Consider the following 15,609-nt stretch of genomic DNA (forward strand, 5'->3'; position numbering starts at 1 on the left):
TTCAATCGTGGCTTTCGAATGAGAATTGGATAAGTACTTGAAGGAAAAAAATTTACAGGGTACAGATCATAGGAAATGAGGGGAAAATGAGGGTAATAAGGGAAGTCAAACAGTGAATTTGAAAAAATGAGAGACAAGGAAACGAAAAACCAAGAATGAATAGAAAGATCAAAGTGAGAAAGAGAAAAATGAATGAGATGAGAAGGAAAGAATTTGAGGAGATGAAAGTAAAATAGAAAAAAAGAGTCTGTCGAGGAAAAGTTAAGGAGAAAATGAGAGCAATGGGGAGTTAAATGGGGAAATAGAAAAATGGGAAATGAGCAGAGGAAAGATTAAGTTACAAATAAGAAAAAACAGGAAACAAAAGAAATAGAAAAATGAAAAAGATGAAAAGAAGAGATTATACGATGAGGACAGGCTAAAGAACAAAGATTGGAATTGAGGAGAGAAAAATGTGTAAATGCAAAATGAGAGATGAGCAGTTAAGAAACAAAATTTAAAAATGAAAGATGAGAGAAAATGCAAGTATAAAATGAGAGAGATGCAGCGTCAAATAGGGAAATCAAAAAATGACAGATGAGGAGAGGAAAAGGTAAGTAAGAAATAATAAGCAGGAAAAGGTATGAGAGGGAGAGAAAAAAGTAACCAGTACAATGATAAGTAGAATTAAGATGAGAAGGTAGATAAAATAGTAAAATTGAAACAGAAAAAGCAGTTCAGGATAGTAAAAAGTAAATAGATATAAAATATTGAAGATAAGGAGAGGAAAAGGTAAGTAAGAAATAATAAGAAAACAATTAAGAAATAAAAGGAGGAGAAAGAAAGAAATTAGAAAAATGAGAGGCATCGGGAGGAAATTTAAGTACAAACTGAGATGGATTGAAAAGAACCAAAGAAGGGGAATAGAAAAATGAGAGATGCAGAGGCTAAAAAAAAGTAAATCGAAAAAGAGGACAAGAGAAGAGGAAAAGGTCAAAGCAAAATTAAGTTACAATTAAGAAAAGCAAGAAACAAATGAGATAGAAAAATTGGTAAGATAAAAAGGAGAGATTATATGGAGTGGACAAGCTAAAGAGCAAAGATTGGAATTGAAGAGAGGAAAAGATGTAAATACAAAGTCAGATGAGGAGTCAAGAAACAAAACATAATAAAAAAGATGAGGAAAAAGGTAAGCACAAAATGAGAACGATGCAGAGTTAAGCAGGGAAATAAAAATCCTGAAACGTGACATGATGGCCCGAATTCTCCTCTGCAAGCTATTATTTACAGGTCATTCAAGCATCACCTATATTGACACTTATTCTTTCAGATAAACTGTAACTGCCAGATCATCCAACATGGAGTAACATTACTGTACATTTTCTATTCATAGTCAAAGTTACTGTGAGCAGTAATGCAATACATATGGTAATTGCCATTGCCCCATATATTGTTGAACACAGCTTGAATTAGATAATATCAGTTGAATATAAAACAACTGTTTTGTGGCAGATCTTATTTTGTGAGTGATAAAGTGTGCTATTTGATTCTAATTGAAAATAGGGTTTTAATACTGCCTGCTGTCCTACAGTGATATTCCCTTTTAATTTTTTTCTTGCATAAATACTATTTTGATGTTGCACATGTGACTACAGTGCTTCATTATCTTTTAGCATTGTGTAATAGCTGATTACTTTTCATTTTTCGAGCAAATTTTTTTTGGACTGTATGATTCACTTAATTTAAAGGTCACTTTAAATATCATTTTCCTTTCATGCTATATATCACAAATTTATTGATATCAGGCTAGCCTTCTATATTTATTCAATTAAAAATTGAAGATCCAAAGCCTAAGAGAGTGCTACATGTACCAGAATACAAGGAAAGGAGAGAATTGTCCTCCACGGGTTATTAATTATGAAACAACAGCGTGCTTTTGATATGAAGCAAAAAGGAACTGAAACAGAAATGATAAAATAAAAAAAAATGTAAAAAAATAAAATAAGTAATAAAAGCAAAATTTTAGATAGTAACCCATGTAAACCAAGTCATATTTTTAATCAGTTATCTCATCTGCACAATCAGGCTCCTGGCATTATGGATGAGATGAGTCATCCAGCATTTGAGTTTGTGTGTCTTACTCTAAAAAATCACGTTAAAAGTTGACAAGTTTATGATGTCAAATCTTTCTAGCCCTCGAACGCCTGAAGAAAACTGCCTTAGGAACCATTCCAGCCAGTCAGAGGTGATTATTTGTTTGATGTGATGGCCCATGTCCAAAATAGAAGTTGGACCCGGAAAGTCAGAGCAGGATCAGTAAGTAAAAGTATCTAAAGCTATTTTTCAAAGACAAAAGATGTAGAATGTTATGTTAGTTACAAAAAAGTAGAAGTAAAATTTAAATAGCAAAAATAGAAGTGAGAGCAAGGAAGGTAAAAGAGGAGACGGCAAGCAAACATTGATTCTTAATTTTTAAGCTGTTTTTAGTGTTTATTTTAGTTGCTTTTTTATAATAATCAATAATTATATGTGTCATCTTGACTCATTTGATTGCATTCTTTTCTCTTTAATCAGAAGGTAATGGGTTCCAGTTCTGCTATGGGCATGAGTATGTAATCTATCTGGCACATCAGTGCAATACTGAGGGAGTGCTGCAGCGTTAGAGGTACTGATTTTTGGATGGGGATAGTCAGGGATTCTGGCTGAGAAATTGGCTTCATGCCGAGAACTGGCGCAAAGTGCGCGGCACAGCTGGAAAGCGCGCCTGAAGATGGAGGCCTGAGGCACGTTCCAAAATTGTGCCTCGGGCCTCATATCTATAAAACTGTCAAGGTGCGGACCCCAGATGCAGCTCACTGGTCAGAGCTTTCGCAAAATCGTCCGGCTTGGATGCCAAGCTGCAATATTGCTGTGGAGCAAGGAGGAGCACTCAAGGATCCTAACACCTGATTTAGCCAGCCAGCGCACTTCCAGGAGGGATTGGGCGTGGGAGGTCGTATCCTTAAATTAGCCACCCCAATGTGAATTTTGTGCCCCAAAAATGGGTGCAATGGAGACAAATTTCTCCCTCTCTGTCTTTTGGATGGGGATGAAGCCTGACTTTAGGTTGAGAAGTTAAACTAAGGTCTTGTCTGCTTGATCGGGTGGAAGTAAAAGATCCCATGGGACTATCTCAAGGAAGAACAAAGAGTTCTTCTGGAGTCCTGACCAACATTTCTTCCTGAGACAAGACCACCAAAAACAGATTATCTGGTCATTCATTCATTTGCTGCTTGTGGGACATTGCTGTGCAGAAATTGTTGCCAGTTTTTGACTAAATAACAACAGTGACTGCTCTTCAAAATAATTCATTGGTTGTAAAGCACTTTGGGACATCCTGAGGACATGATGACATGAAAAATAAATTGTCATTTCTTTCTTTAATGACCCGGATTTTGCACTGAGTGGCGAACGAATGGTGCCCGCTGCTCGTTAGATTCAAACTTACCCACAAACTATCCACGGGCTTTTGGGCGCCAACTTGCTGCAATGGGGAGCCAAAAAAAGTGCAGTGTTCTCTCCCGGGCATCTGTGAGCTGTGTGAGCGGGGCAAGCAACTGTGTATCCCCTTAACCAATTGTTAACAAGTCACGCAGACACAGAACCAGGAAGTGTAAATTAGAATAATAAATTCAATGTAAAATTAGATACAGAAAGCAAAATAAAGAGAGGATAAGAAATATTGAATTAAAAGACAGAAATAAAAGAGGCAGAAAGAAAAAGTAAAAAAATAAAAATTTTAACTTTTTTTAAAGGTCCAACAACAATTACATTTTGAAGGAATGAGACTCCACACTTGTAAAAGTAAATTTTCAGTGCCAGAGAGATTGTTTGACAGTCATTAAGACTTACCGCACTGTTAAAATTTTTGTTAGCCTAAAAAAAGTATCTTTTTCTGGTGAAAATAATTTGTTTCCAACAGGGCTGTGCAGCAACTTTGTGCCTTTGCAGCCATTTGACTGGTGAGTCAACCGATGAGCTGTCCTACCCACGCAGCTTTCAGAGGAGTAGGGCATCTGGTAGAGCAACTTAAAGATTTCCGCGTTTGACTGCATGTGCGCTCGCTGGAAGTTGCTCTTCCATTTGCCCTGTTAGAATCGCCGTTATTTTCAGAGCAAATTCCAGGCCAATAAAGCTGATTGTGGCCTCTGGATAACTTTATTACTATATTACTATAAAATCAGCACTTATTTCAGCATCTTATTGTGTAAGCTGTAAACTTAGAGTTAACACAGAGACAACAGAATTCTTTGGTGCTGCAGGCAGTCTATTGGGGTAAAATTGGTCTATGGGGTTTTAAGCCCCAATTTTATTATATTGAACATTTTGAATGTGTGCAAGTCTGTATAGGCACACCCATGCCCATAGTGCAGGGATTGGGGCCACATTGAATTTTGAAAATGTTCCAGGCGCAGAAAAAGCTGGGACTGAGAGCTTGACTTGTAGCACACTTGGTTGGGGATTGAAAATTTTGGAAAAGCAGCAGCACTTAAAGGGCTGTGGCTTGTCAAAAAAGGGAAGTTATGGTGATGACAGAAAAGTTGCCTTATTGTTCATAATGGCACTGTAGAGACAATTAGATGATACTGCTCTCTTTGATACTGTGGAAGATGCCCCAAGGAAGGAGGCTCTATTTGACGCATAAGTCCACACTCCAGTGAAAGCACAGGTGCCAGCTGCAGGGAAAAAAATCGTTGACTAAATCAGTGCAATCACCCAGTTCCCTTGTACCAGCTGGTATCAGGAGCAAGTGATTGTACCTTTCCACTTTGCTCACATTTCTTGTGAGGTCCATCAACCTGAGTTGACACAAACCTGAGTTGGGAACTTCCACCCCATCTGAGAAGGACCATTTCAAGCATTGTGCACAATTGTTATACTTTTGCACATACTCTTTCATTGTGCCTAAGCCAGATGGCAAACTTTTCTTGGAGATGTAGGTGGCAGCTGAGGATCAACAAACAGATACAGAGGCATCCGGGCTAGGATAAAAGTTCCAATTGGTAGAATTCTTAATGCATTCGTAAAACATTCTTATATTTCTATTTTTATACAGACATTGACCAATAACTTTTCGAAGTTATTGTGAAATTAACTTGAATAATTTTTATCCCTAAGGAAAATTTGATCATAACAATTGTCAGATTTTTAAATCATGACCAAAACCAATGATATAGTTTTCACAGAAAAATGGATAGAATCACAAATGCAATCTCCAAAACACCAGTAAAGATCCCAGAATCCCATGTAATAAGAATGGAGTTTGACTTATTCAGTCACTTTTAGCCAGTGGCTATTCTCATGACTATGACTTTCTCGCTACAACTCACAGAGTATTCCAGTTAAAATGGACTATGCTGAGGAGATGATGTGATGATGTAACTTTCACAGAACTGAAATCTGTAGCAACACATTTGGGATGTATTTATGGGGAAGCTAGATAAGCATATGAGGGAGAAAAGAATAGAGGAGTATCCTGATGGGGCTAGTTGAAGTAGGGAGGGAAGAGGCTCATGTGGGCCATAAACACCGGCATAGACCAGTTAGGCCGAATGGCCTGTTCCTGTGCTGTAGTTTCGATGTAACTCGATGTAACATTTAGAGCTCTAGAGAATAATTTGAACAGACTTCATCTTTACAAAAGTACAATTTTCCAGCCCACAGTCCAATCATGTGTTACCCCTAAAGTCATAATGGAAACAATATTTCTGCTTCATTGGTTGATATATCTTGAACACAGACACTTGGCAGGAAGCTGTACAGCTACTGGGAATACTGGTACGACATAATGATGTGTTTTGTTTTTCTGTTACTAAACCTGCCAATGCCTGGAGAAAATTGACAGTTGCTATGTCAACCACTGATCTAATCTATTTTTAGATTGTTGCATCAGAGGGGGGAAAGAAAGCACAAAGGAAAATCAACTGCACTACTATAGAAAGGGGCTCAGTAGAGGCCAAGTGCCTCTCTATTGGGAAGGGCAGATCGATGAAGACTATACCTCCCTGCTATTCTCCTAATAACTAGTTTACAGCTCGTTAGCAGAGTTCTGGGGGCAGTTTGCCCCGTGTGTCGACAGCATTTGGTAATTGGGGAGAAAATTGATGAGAATTCTATTCCCTCAATAACACTGGACATATATTGCCGTTCCTTCACTGTCGCTGGGCGCCACAATTGGAGTATTGTGTCCAGTTCTGGGCACCGCATTTTAGGGAAGATGTGAAGGGCTTAGAGAGGGTGCAGAAGAGATTTACTAGAATGATTCCAGGAATGAGGGGCTTTAGTTACGTGGTTAGACTGGAGAAGCTTGGACTGTTCTCCTTGGAGACGGTTGCAAGAAGATTTGATAGAGATGTTCAAAATCATGAAGGGTCTAGACAGAGTAGATAGAGAGAAACTGTTCCCAATGGTAGAAGGGTCAAAAACCAGAGGACATAGATTTAAGGTGATTGGCATAGAACCAAAGGTAACATGAGGAAAAACTTTTTTACACAGTGAGTGCTTAGGATCTGGAATGCACTGCCAGAGGGGGTGGTGGACGCAGATTCAATCATGGCCTTCAAAAGAGAACTGGATAAGTACTTGAAGGGAAAAAATTTGCAGGGCTATGGGAATATGGCGGGGGAGTGGGACTAGCTGGATTGCTCTTGCATTGAGGTGGCGCGGGCTCGATGGGCCGAATGGCCTCCTCCTGTGTTGTAACCTTTCGATGATTCTATGATTCTAGGTGTTATTTGAATAGAATGTCTCTGGGAAGGAGTTTTGGTGTTGGCACTCAGGCAGCAGGGGCCATGCCCAGTGGGCAATGCACCCACCAATGATCCACACAGCTGACCCTGCAAAAACTTTGTGGTTGACTTAATTTTCTATTCAGTGTAAGCTCCCATTGCCGCCAACTTCCTCGCATTGCCATCACCATCATCTATCTACCCCATCCACTACAGCTGCCATCTCCCCTGCTTGTTCTGCTGCTGTTGCTCCTCCCCAATTTGGGGCCTTGAGCTGCTCTCTGCCTCTCCTTCGAGGCTTGGGTTACCCCTCCACCCCACCCATCAGACCAATGCAACTGCTCTTTGTACCAGTTTCCCCACAATGAGTTGGAAATCAGCATTGTTTTTTTTAAAGCACTTAAACTATATTTGATGATTGTATAAGAGGCAAGAGTGGGAAGGGTTAGGGGTCTGGGGTTAGTGCAACAGGAGAGAGGAGCATAACAAGGGTGGAAAGGGTTGCAGGGGAGGAAAGGGTTGAAGTTTCCCTTGCAACCTCCTTTTTGCCAGACTCCACTAGCCTCATCCTTCTACCTGCCTCCGGTCTCCCCTGACTGCCTAAAGAATTGGAGGTCCTGTTGTAGAAGGATCTCTAAAGAAGAGGGCCCTATTGGGACTAAAGCCTACACTCCAGTGAAAGCACAGTTGCCAGCTGCAGGGAAAAAAGTAATTGACCAAGTCAATGCAGTCTCCCTTGTGTCTGGTTTCAGCTGGTATCAGGAGCAAGGCGAAGATAATCATGCCTTTCTATTTTGCTCACATTTGCCCATCAATCATGACATAAACCAAAGCTGGGATCTCCCAACCCTCTGGGAAGAACCATTTCAAGCATTCTTCATAATCCTCCCATCCCGCATACCACCCACCCATTGGGCAGCTGGCACTAATCAGTGGTGTAGGAGAATAATGGCAAAAGTGGGAAGTTGCAAGGGAGACCATGGTTGGGTGAGGAGATGAGACTTCAACAGATTTCGGGACAAGCAGTGGTGGATTGCCAGGGGAGACCAGCAGAAGGTGGGTGCATGAGACTAGGTGGAGGAGACACTGATTATCCACCTAGCAAACTCTCACTCTGTCCCATGCTACCATACCCCAGGCCCCCCTCCCAGTACGACCAGATTCCGGGATTCCATTTCCAGTATTGGAAAACGCTGGGAACCTCTATCCAATTCTGCCAGGTCTTAGAGTCCCGCTCCTCAATATTGCCAAACCCCATGCCCCTTGGCTGTTGATCCCCAACCCCAGGACCCCCCTCCTTGGTTCTGACAAACTCTAGGACCACTCCCCTGGTACTACCAAAATCTATGACCCCCCCCCACCCACCCGACCAGCTATGAACACCAGAATCCTCTCCCCAGTGCCTTAAAACTCCAAAAACACCAATAAACTAATGCCAAACTTCAGGACCTTGCCCCTTAGTGCTGCTTAAACTCCAGAACTGTACCCTATGCTATAAAGCTTTGACACTGCCAAAACTCTAAAATTAAAAAAAACACATTTCATAATAACATGCTTGAATGACATTCTTATGTGCCTTTTCATACCTTCATTAGAGTTTATACTCTTCCAAAAGCTTGGACTTGAATTGATATTTTTGCCCAGAGCTGTAACTCTGAGAACTGAATTTGGATTGTGTAATCTGAACATGTACAATGTGCCTAATTTCCCAAGATGTGTCAACATGGTGTAGTCAGCTGCATTGATGGAATATTCTAGGAGTTTTTACTTTAAAGTTTCAAAACTATTTGAAATAAAGCTAGAGGCTTAAATATGTTTAAATGTATGTTCAGGGAAAATTTCTATGGAGTGTTTTTATTAGCAGAGAGGCTGTGTGGCCAATTGTCATGCAGAGCGCACATCGGGCAGGTAATGGGCGGAGCAATCAATGGCACTAGCAAGAGGCGAGAACCATTTACATGGTCAGGCCTTATTTGAATGGGATTGGTGAGCTGCCAATGCTCAACGTGTACTGACAGGCTGCTTGCCAATCAGTCGGGGGTGGGGGGGAAGGGGGGGACAGGAAATCCAGCAGCTCCTCCGTGGAGATAAGCTGGAAACAAGTGTTTGAAGGGAGGGGGCAGGCCATGCTCCTCCTGGTATAAGCTGTTGAGGCTTGGTCAACTGGAAATTTCAAAACTGAGATTGATAGACTTTTGTTAGACAAGGGTATTAGAGAATATGGAACCAAAGTAGTTAGATGGAGTTAAGATACAGATCAGCCAAGATCTAATTGAATGGCGGAACAGGTTTGAGGGGCTGAATGGCCTACTCCTGTTCCTATGTTGCTACGGTCCACACATTTATTTTTGGGTGTTTGGGAGCAGCCTCTTGCATGTTAGGCCGCTTTATGTCCGATGGGCGCTGAGTGCATAGCCCACGTTTTGCCCATTGGTACCTGAAAACTGTGAAAGCCGGACAGACGGGAGAAAAGTCCTTTGAGGATATGGGCCTGTCTCCTCCCCCACCAACATTTTCCAGATGCTAGGCAGGAAACAAACAGCCAGCGGTGATCCCAGAGGGGGCAGGGGAGAGGGAAATCCGGGTTGGGTTGGTGAGGCAACGGTAGCCCTCACTGACTCAATTTTCCCTCAATCTCAACCTGATTTTGGGCAGGATCGCAGAGAAGAATTGCTCCCCCCACCATTGTTTTTCCACAAATTTATTATGTCAAATAAAAAGCAAATGAGTTGAATTCTGTTGATAATGATTAAAATGTTATATCTGCGGTGTGTGTATGAGTGAGAGAGAGAAACTGACAGACAGTCAGAAACAGAGATACATGTCCAGGAACTAATCACAAATCACCAAAGTTAATATTTACAAAGATCTCTTACAAAGTCACAAAGTAGACATGGGGTTCCACCCCCCCCCCGCACCCCCCGCCACCCCTTGCTGCCAGGCCCAGGCTCTGCCCCTTTCCTCATTATTATCAGATACCAAGAATGCACCTGTGAGCCAGACTTCACATTAAGCCCGCAGTTGTGCCAAACCTCAGGTTCACCTTACCAAGTGATGCCAGATCAAATACTCTCTGTATTGCCAACAACTTCACTGCAGTACTGTCAAGCTCCAAGACCCCCACCCCAGTTCTGCCAAATCCCAGAATCATTCCCTGTGCTACCATAGTCCAGGACTATTCCAACACCCTGCCAAAGCTCAGGACCATCCCCCATTGCCACCAAAGTGCAGGAGTGCCCCAAATCACAGTACATCTAAATACAAGAGGCCTGAAAGACCTACAGCTACAATCCCCCAGCAGTTATGCTGGGATCGTGCATTTACATCCCTCTGCCAAGATGCACACCTTTGGCACCTGCCAGTCCCATGCTACCAGAATCTCCAGCGCCTGGTTGATAGCTGAGGAGAGAGGTGGGCGTGCCTGGACACCCCCCCCCCCCCCCCACAACTCCCCAACTGGAGAAACATTTTTTCCACTCCTTTACAAAGGAGGCTGGTTCTAAATTTTTGTTTTTAATTATCTTTGACTTTGAGGGTCCAAGGCACTTCCCTAGCTTGGAGCCCTCCAATGGCCCCACTTTTGCCCTTCTGAAGGTCAGTATGCCTCATCTGAATCGGCCTCCAACCTTACATTACATTCCACTGATGTACAGCAGGTCCCTGTCCCTGGATGAAACCTATTTGAACCACTGGCCTTGTAAGGAGTAAATGGAGGCTCCGCCCTTTACAAGGCCAACAAGTAAAAGCCAGCATAGCCCATGACCTGGTGTATTCAAGTACCGGCCTAATTACGTTTCGATGAGAGTTCATGTAAATCTGGCTCCTGGATACCAATTGGTGCACCTTGCATACCATCTTGCTGTGTATTCTCAGCTTTTAAATTGTTAAAGGCTAAAACTTAAATGCCTAGGTAAAGGAATAGATGTATAAAATATAAAGGCCACTCGTTTATTTTTGATAGAATAATGGACAGGGTTGTGAAATTCAATCCCAAAAGTACCAGTAAAAATCTGAGAACACGTTGAACAAATTGAAATTCAGCTTATTCACTCATAGTTGCCCTGATATCCCTTACCTGGCTTAAATATACCTGGCTTATTGGCTTATTGTAAAACAGCAAATCCTCTGACTCACCATGAGCAATGCCATGGGCTGGATTAACATTACTTTCCTCTGGGAAATGATCAAAGAAAAGTAAGTTAAATTCTGGTCACATATTTAAATGTAAACATGTTTATATCGAATCAAATTGGCCCGTAGGAGAACATTGAGGATGTTCATCTTTATGGCCTGGACATGGGGCCGATTTTCGGATGGCGGAACGGGTGCGTTGGGAGCGGCGGGGCTTGTAAAATGGCAGAAATCCGAAGCGGGTTCAGAGCCTGGCTCCAACCCGCTGACTTCTGGGTTCCCCAGTGACGTGTTCGGGTGTGCACGCACCTCCACATGCAGAACTCCCACTGGCAATTAAAGCCGGCAGGATGCTGATTTACATAATTAGTCCGATAGTTGAGGTACTTGAGAGACCTCATTGAGTGGACATTTTGACAGGGGTCCTCAGTGTGTTTCCTGTGCTGTGGGAAACACTCCCTGTTCTAGCAGACGTGTTTCAGCCAGCAGCCAGTGGGAGATGAAAAGGATTATTTGACAGGTGGGGAGAAAACCTCATTTATTGCAGCAGGGCACTCTGTCACTTCAGACAAAGTTTTGGCTGCAAGAGCTTTGAATTTTCACTCAAAATTCTTACTTTACACCCAAAACTCTGCAGTGCAAACACATTTACCTACTTTGTGGACCCCCTCAAACTCACACCATCAGGATGGGGGGTGCCATGGCTGCATTCATCACTTCATCCGAGGACGAGCAACATCACCAGCCTCGCCAGGAATGCCGTTCACTTCCACCACGTGGAGCTCCACAACACAACACTGCGCCACAGGCATCTGCACAAGAGCACGGAGGGCAACAACAGAGAGAGTGACATCGGAGGAGGCACTTCCCTTGCTACAGGGTCTACAGACCGAGGCTCAGCTTCCTGGACCTCTCTGAGGAGCAGTGCATACGGAGGCTCAGGGTCAGTCGCCAGGTAGTCGCAGACATCTGCAGCCTCCTTCATGCCGAGCTGCTCCCGGCTGGCCCGAGCAGCATCTCCTTACCTGTCGCTGTCAAAATCACCACTGCCCTCAACTTCTTCACCTCCGGATCATTCCAGGGTGCCACTGGGGACATCACCGGGGTCTCTCAGTCATCTGCACACAAGTGCATAAGGCAGGTCACTGACAGCTTGTTTCGCAGGGCCTTGCACTACATCAACTTCCCCATGGATGACCTCAGCCAGACGGAGAGGGCAGTGGGATTCCACACTGTGGCTGGCTTCCCACGGGAGCAGGGTGTAATCGATTGCACCCATATAGTAATACGAGCACCTCCACACGAGCCAGGACTGTACCAGGAAGGGCTATCACTCCATCAACACTCAGCTCATCTGTGACCACCGCAAGAGATTCCTTCACGTGTGCGCCAGATACCCTGGCAGCTGCCACGATTCTTTCATCCTCCGGGAGTCCAACATCCCGCCCCTCTTCCACGCACCGAACACCTGCAAGGGCTGGCTCCTCGGGGACAAGGGATACCAGCTGCACACGTGGCTCATGACACCTCTGAGGAGCCCCACCACCAAGCAACAGCGTCGAAATAACGACAGCCACATCGCTACCAGGTCTACAATTGAGCATGCTATAGGACTGCTCAAGATGCGCTTCAGGTGCCTTGATCGTTCTGGGGGAGCGCTTCAATATGCATCAGACAGAGTGGGACGCATAGTCGTGTCTTGTGTCCTGAACAACATGGCACAACAGAGAGGGATGTTGCTGGAGGAGGCCCTATCCACATCTGCCACCCACATTGAGGAGGAGGAAGAGGAGGAGGAGGAGGAGGAGGAGGATGAGGCGGGGGAGGAGGCAGAGGAGGAGGAGGAGGAAGTGCAACACATGGGCAGAATAGCGGCTCACCTGGCTGCTCGTGAGGCCAGGGAGTCACTGATTATGTGAACGGTTCTCCTAACATCAGACAATGTGAAGAGTCCAGTCCTCACACCACCTAGATAGAGCAGCGGCCACACCAGCGCCCCCCCCCACCATCCCCCTGCAGAAAACAGTCCTGCAACTACACATACAGTGACCCAATGGGTGGCATCAAGTGTGAGTGTTCATGGTGAACCTCATGAAAGGGCCTTATTACAGAAGCCAGTCAAGAATGGCCAAGACATGGCAGTAGTGGTGACAATAATAATATTTAATGTGTGTTTAACAAAATGTAACTGTAAATAAAAAACATGACTAACTGTCAAACACCCTTGTGCATCCCCTTTGTGCTTTCATAACCTTTGCCTTTCTCTTCCAACTACTTCTACGTGGTGCATCCCCTGTGGCTGCAGCAGAGGTAGTGGCAGGTTGCTCTTGGTCATGCCCTGACCGATTAGATGCTTTGGGCCTACGCCCTCTGGGTTTCAATGCATGTGAGGGCCCCTCCAAAGGCCCTGCTCCACCTGCACCTGTGCAGGGGCAGTCTCGGCCACCTGGAGAGTATTCAGCATTGCAGGTACTGGTTGAGAGAGGGGCAACGACTGAGACGTGGGGGCGCTTTGAGTGGCTTTCCCACTTCCATGACCCCTCTCGCCATCATCCCTCCCCTGGGCCAGGCCCACACTACTCCTACCACCCTGCTGGATGACAGTTTGGAGGACATGTGTGAAGCCTTAGGAACATAGGAACAAGAGTAGGCCGTTCAGCCCCTCGTGCCTGCTCCGCCATTTGATAAGATCATGGCTGATCTGTGATCTAACTCCATATACCTGCCTTTGGCCCATATCCCTTAATACCTATGGTTGCCAAAAAGCTATCTATCTCAGATTTAAATTTAGCAATTGAGCTAGGAGTGCTAGAGTATCTGCCTGCCTGTTTAAGGTGGCAGAATGTTGTTCACCCTGAGTCCAAAGGGCAGTTGTCAGGGCCTGAATGGACTCATTTGTGAGCCATGCTTGAAGCTCCATGGAGGCTAGCCTTCCTTCCATTGCAGGCGTTCCCGCACCTACCTGCGACACTATCTCAGAGATGCCCTCCTGTACCTGTGCCACCATTCCACTCATGCAGGAGTTGGACTCCTCCATCCTCTGCGCGATTGTGGAGAGTGCGCGTGGCACCTGTTCCAGCACCTCGCAAATATGCTGCTGCCCCTCCATCATTCTCCTTTTCATGGATAGCCCCCAGGGTTCAGCATCTGTGTCCAGCTGAACAGAGCCTGGAGAAGAGTGGACCCACTGATGCGGACTCTCCACAGCTGCCCCTGCCACCAGTGTCTGCTCATGCTCACATGTGTGTAGTGACTCATCATGTGCGACCCCAACTAACTGAGGATGGAGATCCACCAAGGTGTGTGTATCTGCGCTAGTGGATGGCTCGCTCAGATGAGTTGGGGGGTGGGGGCAGTGATGTGGAAGAGGGAATGTAGGAGAATGAGTAAGTGTACTCACTTTGGCTGACCTAGTTAGGTCATTGAAGCGCTTCCTGCACTGGATCCAGGTACGGGAGATGTTACTGCTGCTGGTGATCTCCTCTGCCACCTCGAGCCTGGCTTTCTTGGTGGCAGAAGCAGGCCACTTCCTCCTGTTCGCTGGGTAAAAGACATCCCTCCTCCTCCTCACCCCATCCAGTAGCACCTGAAGTGAGGCATCAGTGAATCTCAGAGCAGCCTTTCCCCTGGGCTGCTCCATTGTGTAATTTGGGGGTTTGCTGCAGGAGCAGCCATTGGAGGACTGCCCCTTTAAATTGAGCTCCTCCGGCTGACAGCCTGTGATGCAGGTGCGCAGTCCACCCGCTGCGCAGCTTTCTGACGGGAAACCCGGAAGCCACGTTGAGTGGCTTCAATTTACCCGGGATTGCGTGGGGAACGGATGGATTTTACTGGGTGGGTTACCCACGCACCCAATCCCCCCCCGCTGCCACCTCGCCTCCCCGGTAATATTGGGGCCAAAGTATCAACTGGGCGGAATGCAGTGAGGAAAATCGAAAGGGGAAGATCACACACCCGTAACAGAACCCACCTGATTTATTTTTTCTCAGTTAAATCAATGGAAGGAAAATCCAGCAGGCTCTACTCCTGGCTTGTGATCTCCCTGCCTCATTTTCCTCACTGTGCTGAGTGATGAAGATGAACATCTCCCCTCATCACCACTCCCATTCAGTTTTTCAAGGATTGTACTATTTCCAAAGGGACAAGTGGTAGTAAATTGAGGAAAATAATTTCCATGTGTGCCTAAATGCTACACATTGAAATGGCAGTAGCCTCTAATGCATTGTAATAATGCACCATTAGACTTAGTTATCTGATCACATTGGAATCTACACCAGCAAAAGTATCATTAGATTATGTTATTATAAATTAAAGTGCTTTATCAGTTTATTAGGTTTCACGTAAGGATTGGAGTCTTCTGCTGTTGAAAGTATGCTGTTTGCAAATGAAATTTTCATTCCAAGCAGATTCTCAGCTTCAGTTCTCAATAGAAATTTTTTGCATTTCAATAGTTTGTTGTTTTCACTTGTAGCCAGCACTTATCCATTATTTGCTATCATGCAAAATACATGGGGTTAATTTGGACAACCCCTGAAAACGGGCACAGGGATCGTGGCACGCAATTAACCCGCGCCCGTTCATAGCGATGGAGGTGGCACGTTACATTCGTGCTGCCTGCTGTTTTAAATGATTGCTGTGTGCAGCCAGTGCTACCTGCGCTGTTGATTGGCTGCACGTATCAGCAGGAGGCCCCGATATCGCAAGTAGCTCGCGGTTCTTAAAGGCAGCCTGC

At 44.8% G+C, this 15,609-nt stretch overlaps 1 long non-coding RNA gene across 1 annotated transcript in view; it reads left to right on the top strand.

The window, feature by feature from the left end:
• Positions 1-12,639, top strand: part of LOC137299879 (uncharacterized) — a 51,061-nt gene extending 38,422 nt beyond the window's left edge. The window contains exons 2-3 of the long non-coding RNA XR_010958006.1: positions 2,173-2,295; positions 11,515-12,639. This is a non-coding gene — a long non-coding RNA (uncharacterized lncRNA). The remainder of the gene's footprint in view (positions 1-2,172; positions 2,296-11,514) is intronic.
• Positions 12,640-15,609: the final 2,970 nt, after the last annotated feature.

Source organism: Heptranchias perlo, chromosome 1, assembly GCF_035084215.1.
Source record: "Heptranchias perlo isolate sHepPer1 chromosome 1, sHepPer1.hap1, whole genome shotgun sequence".
Lineage (NCBI taxonomy): Eukaryota > Metazoa > Chordata > Chondrichthyes > Hexanchiformes > Hexanchidae > Heptranchias > Heptranchias perlo.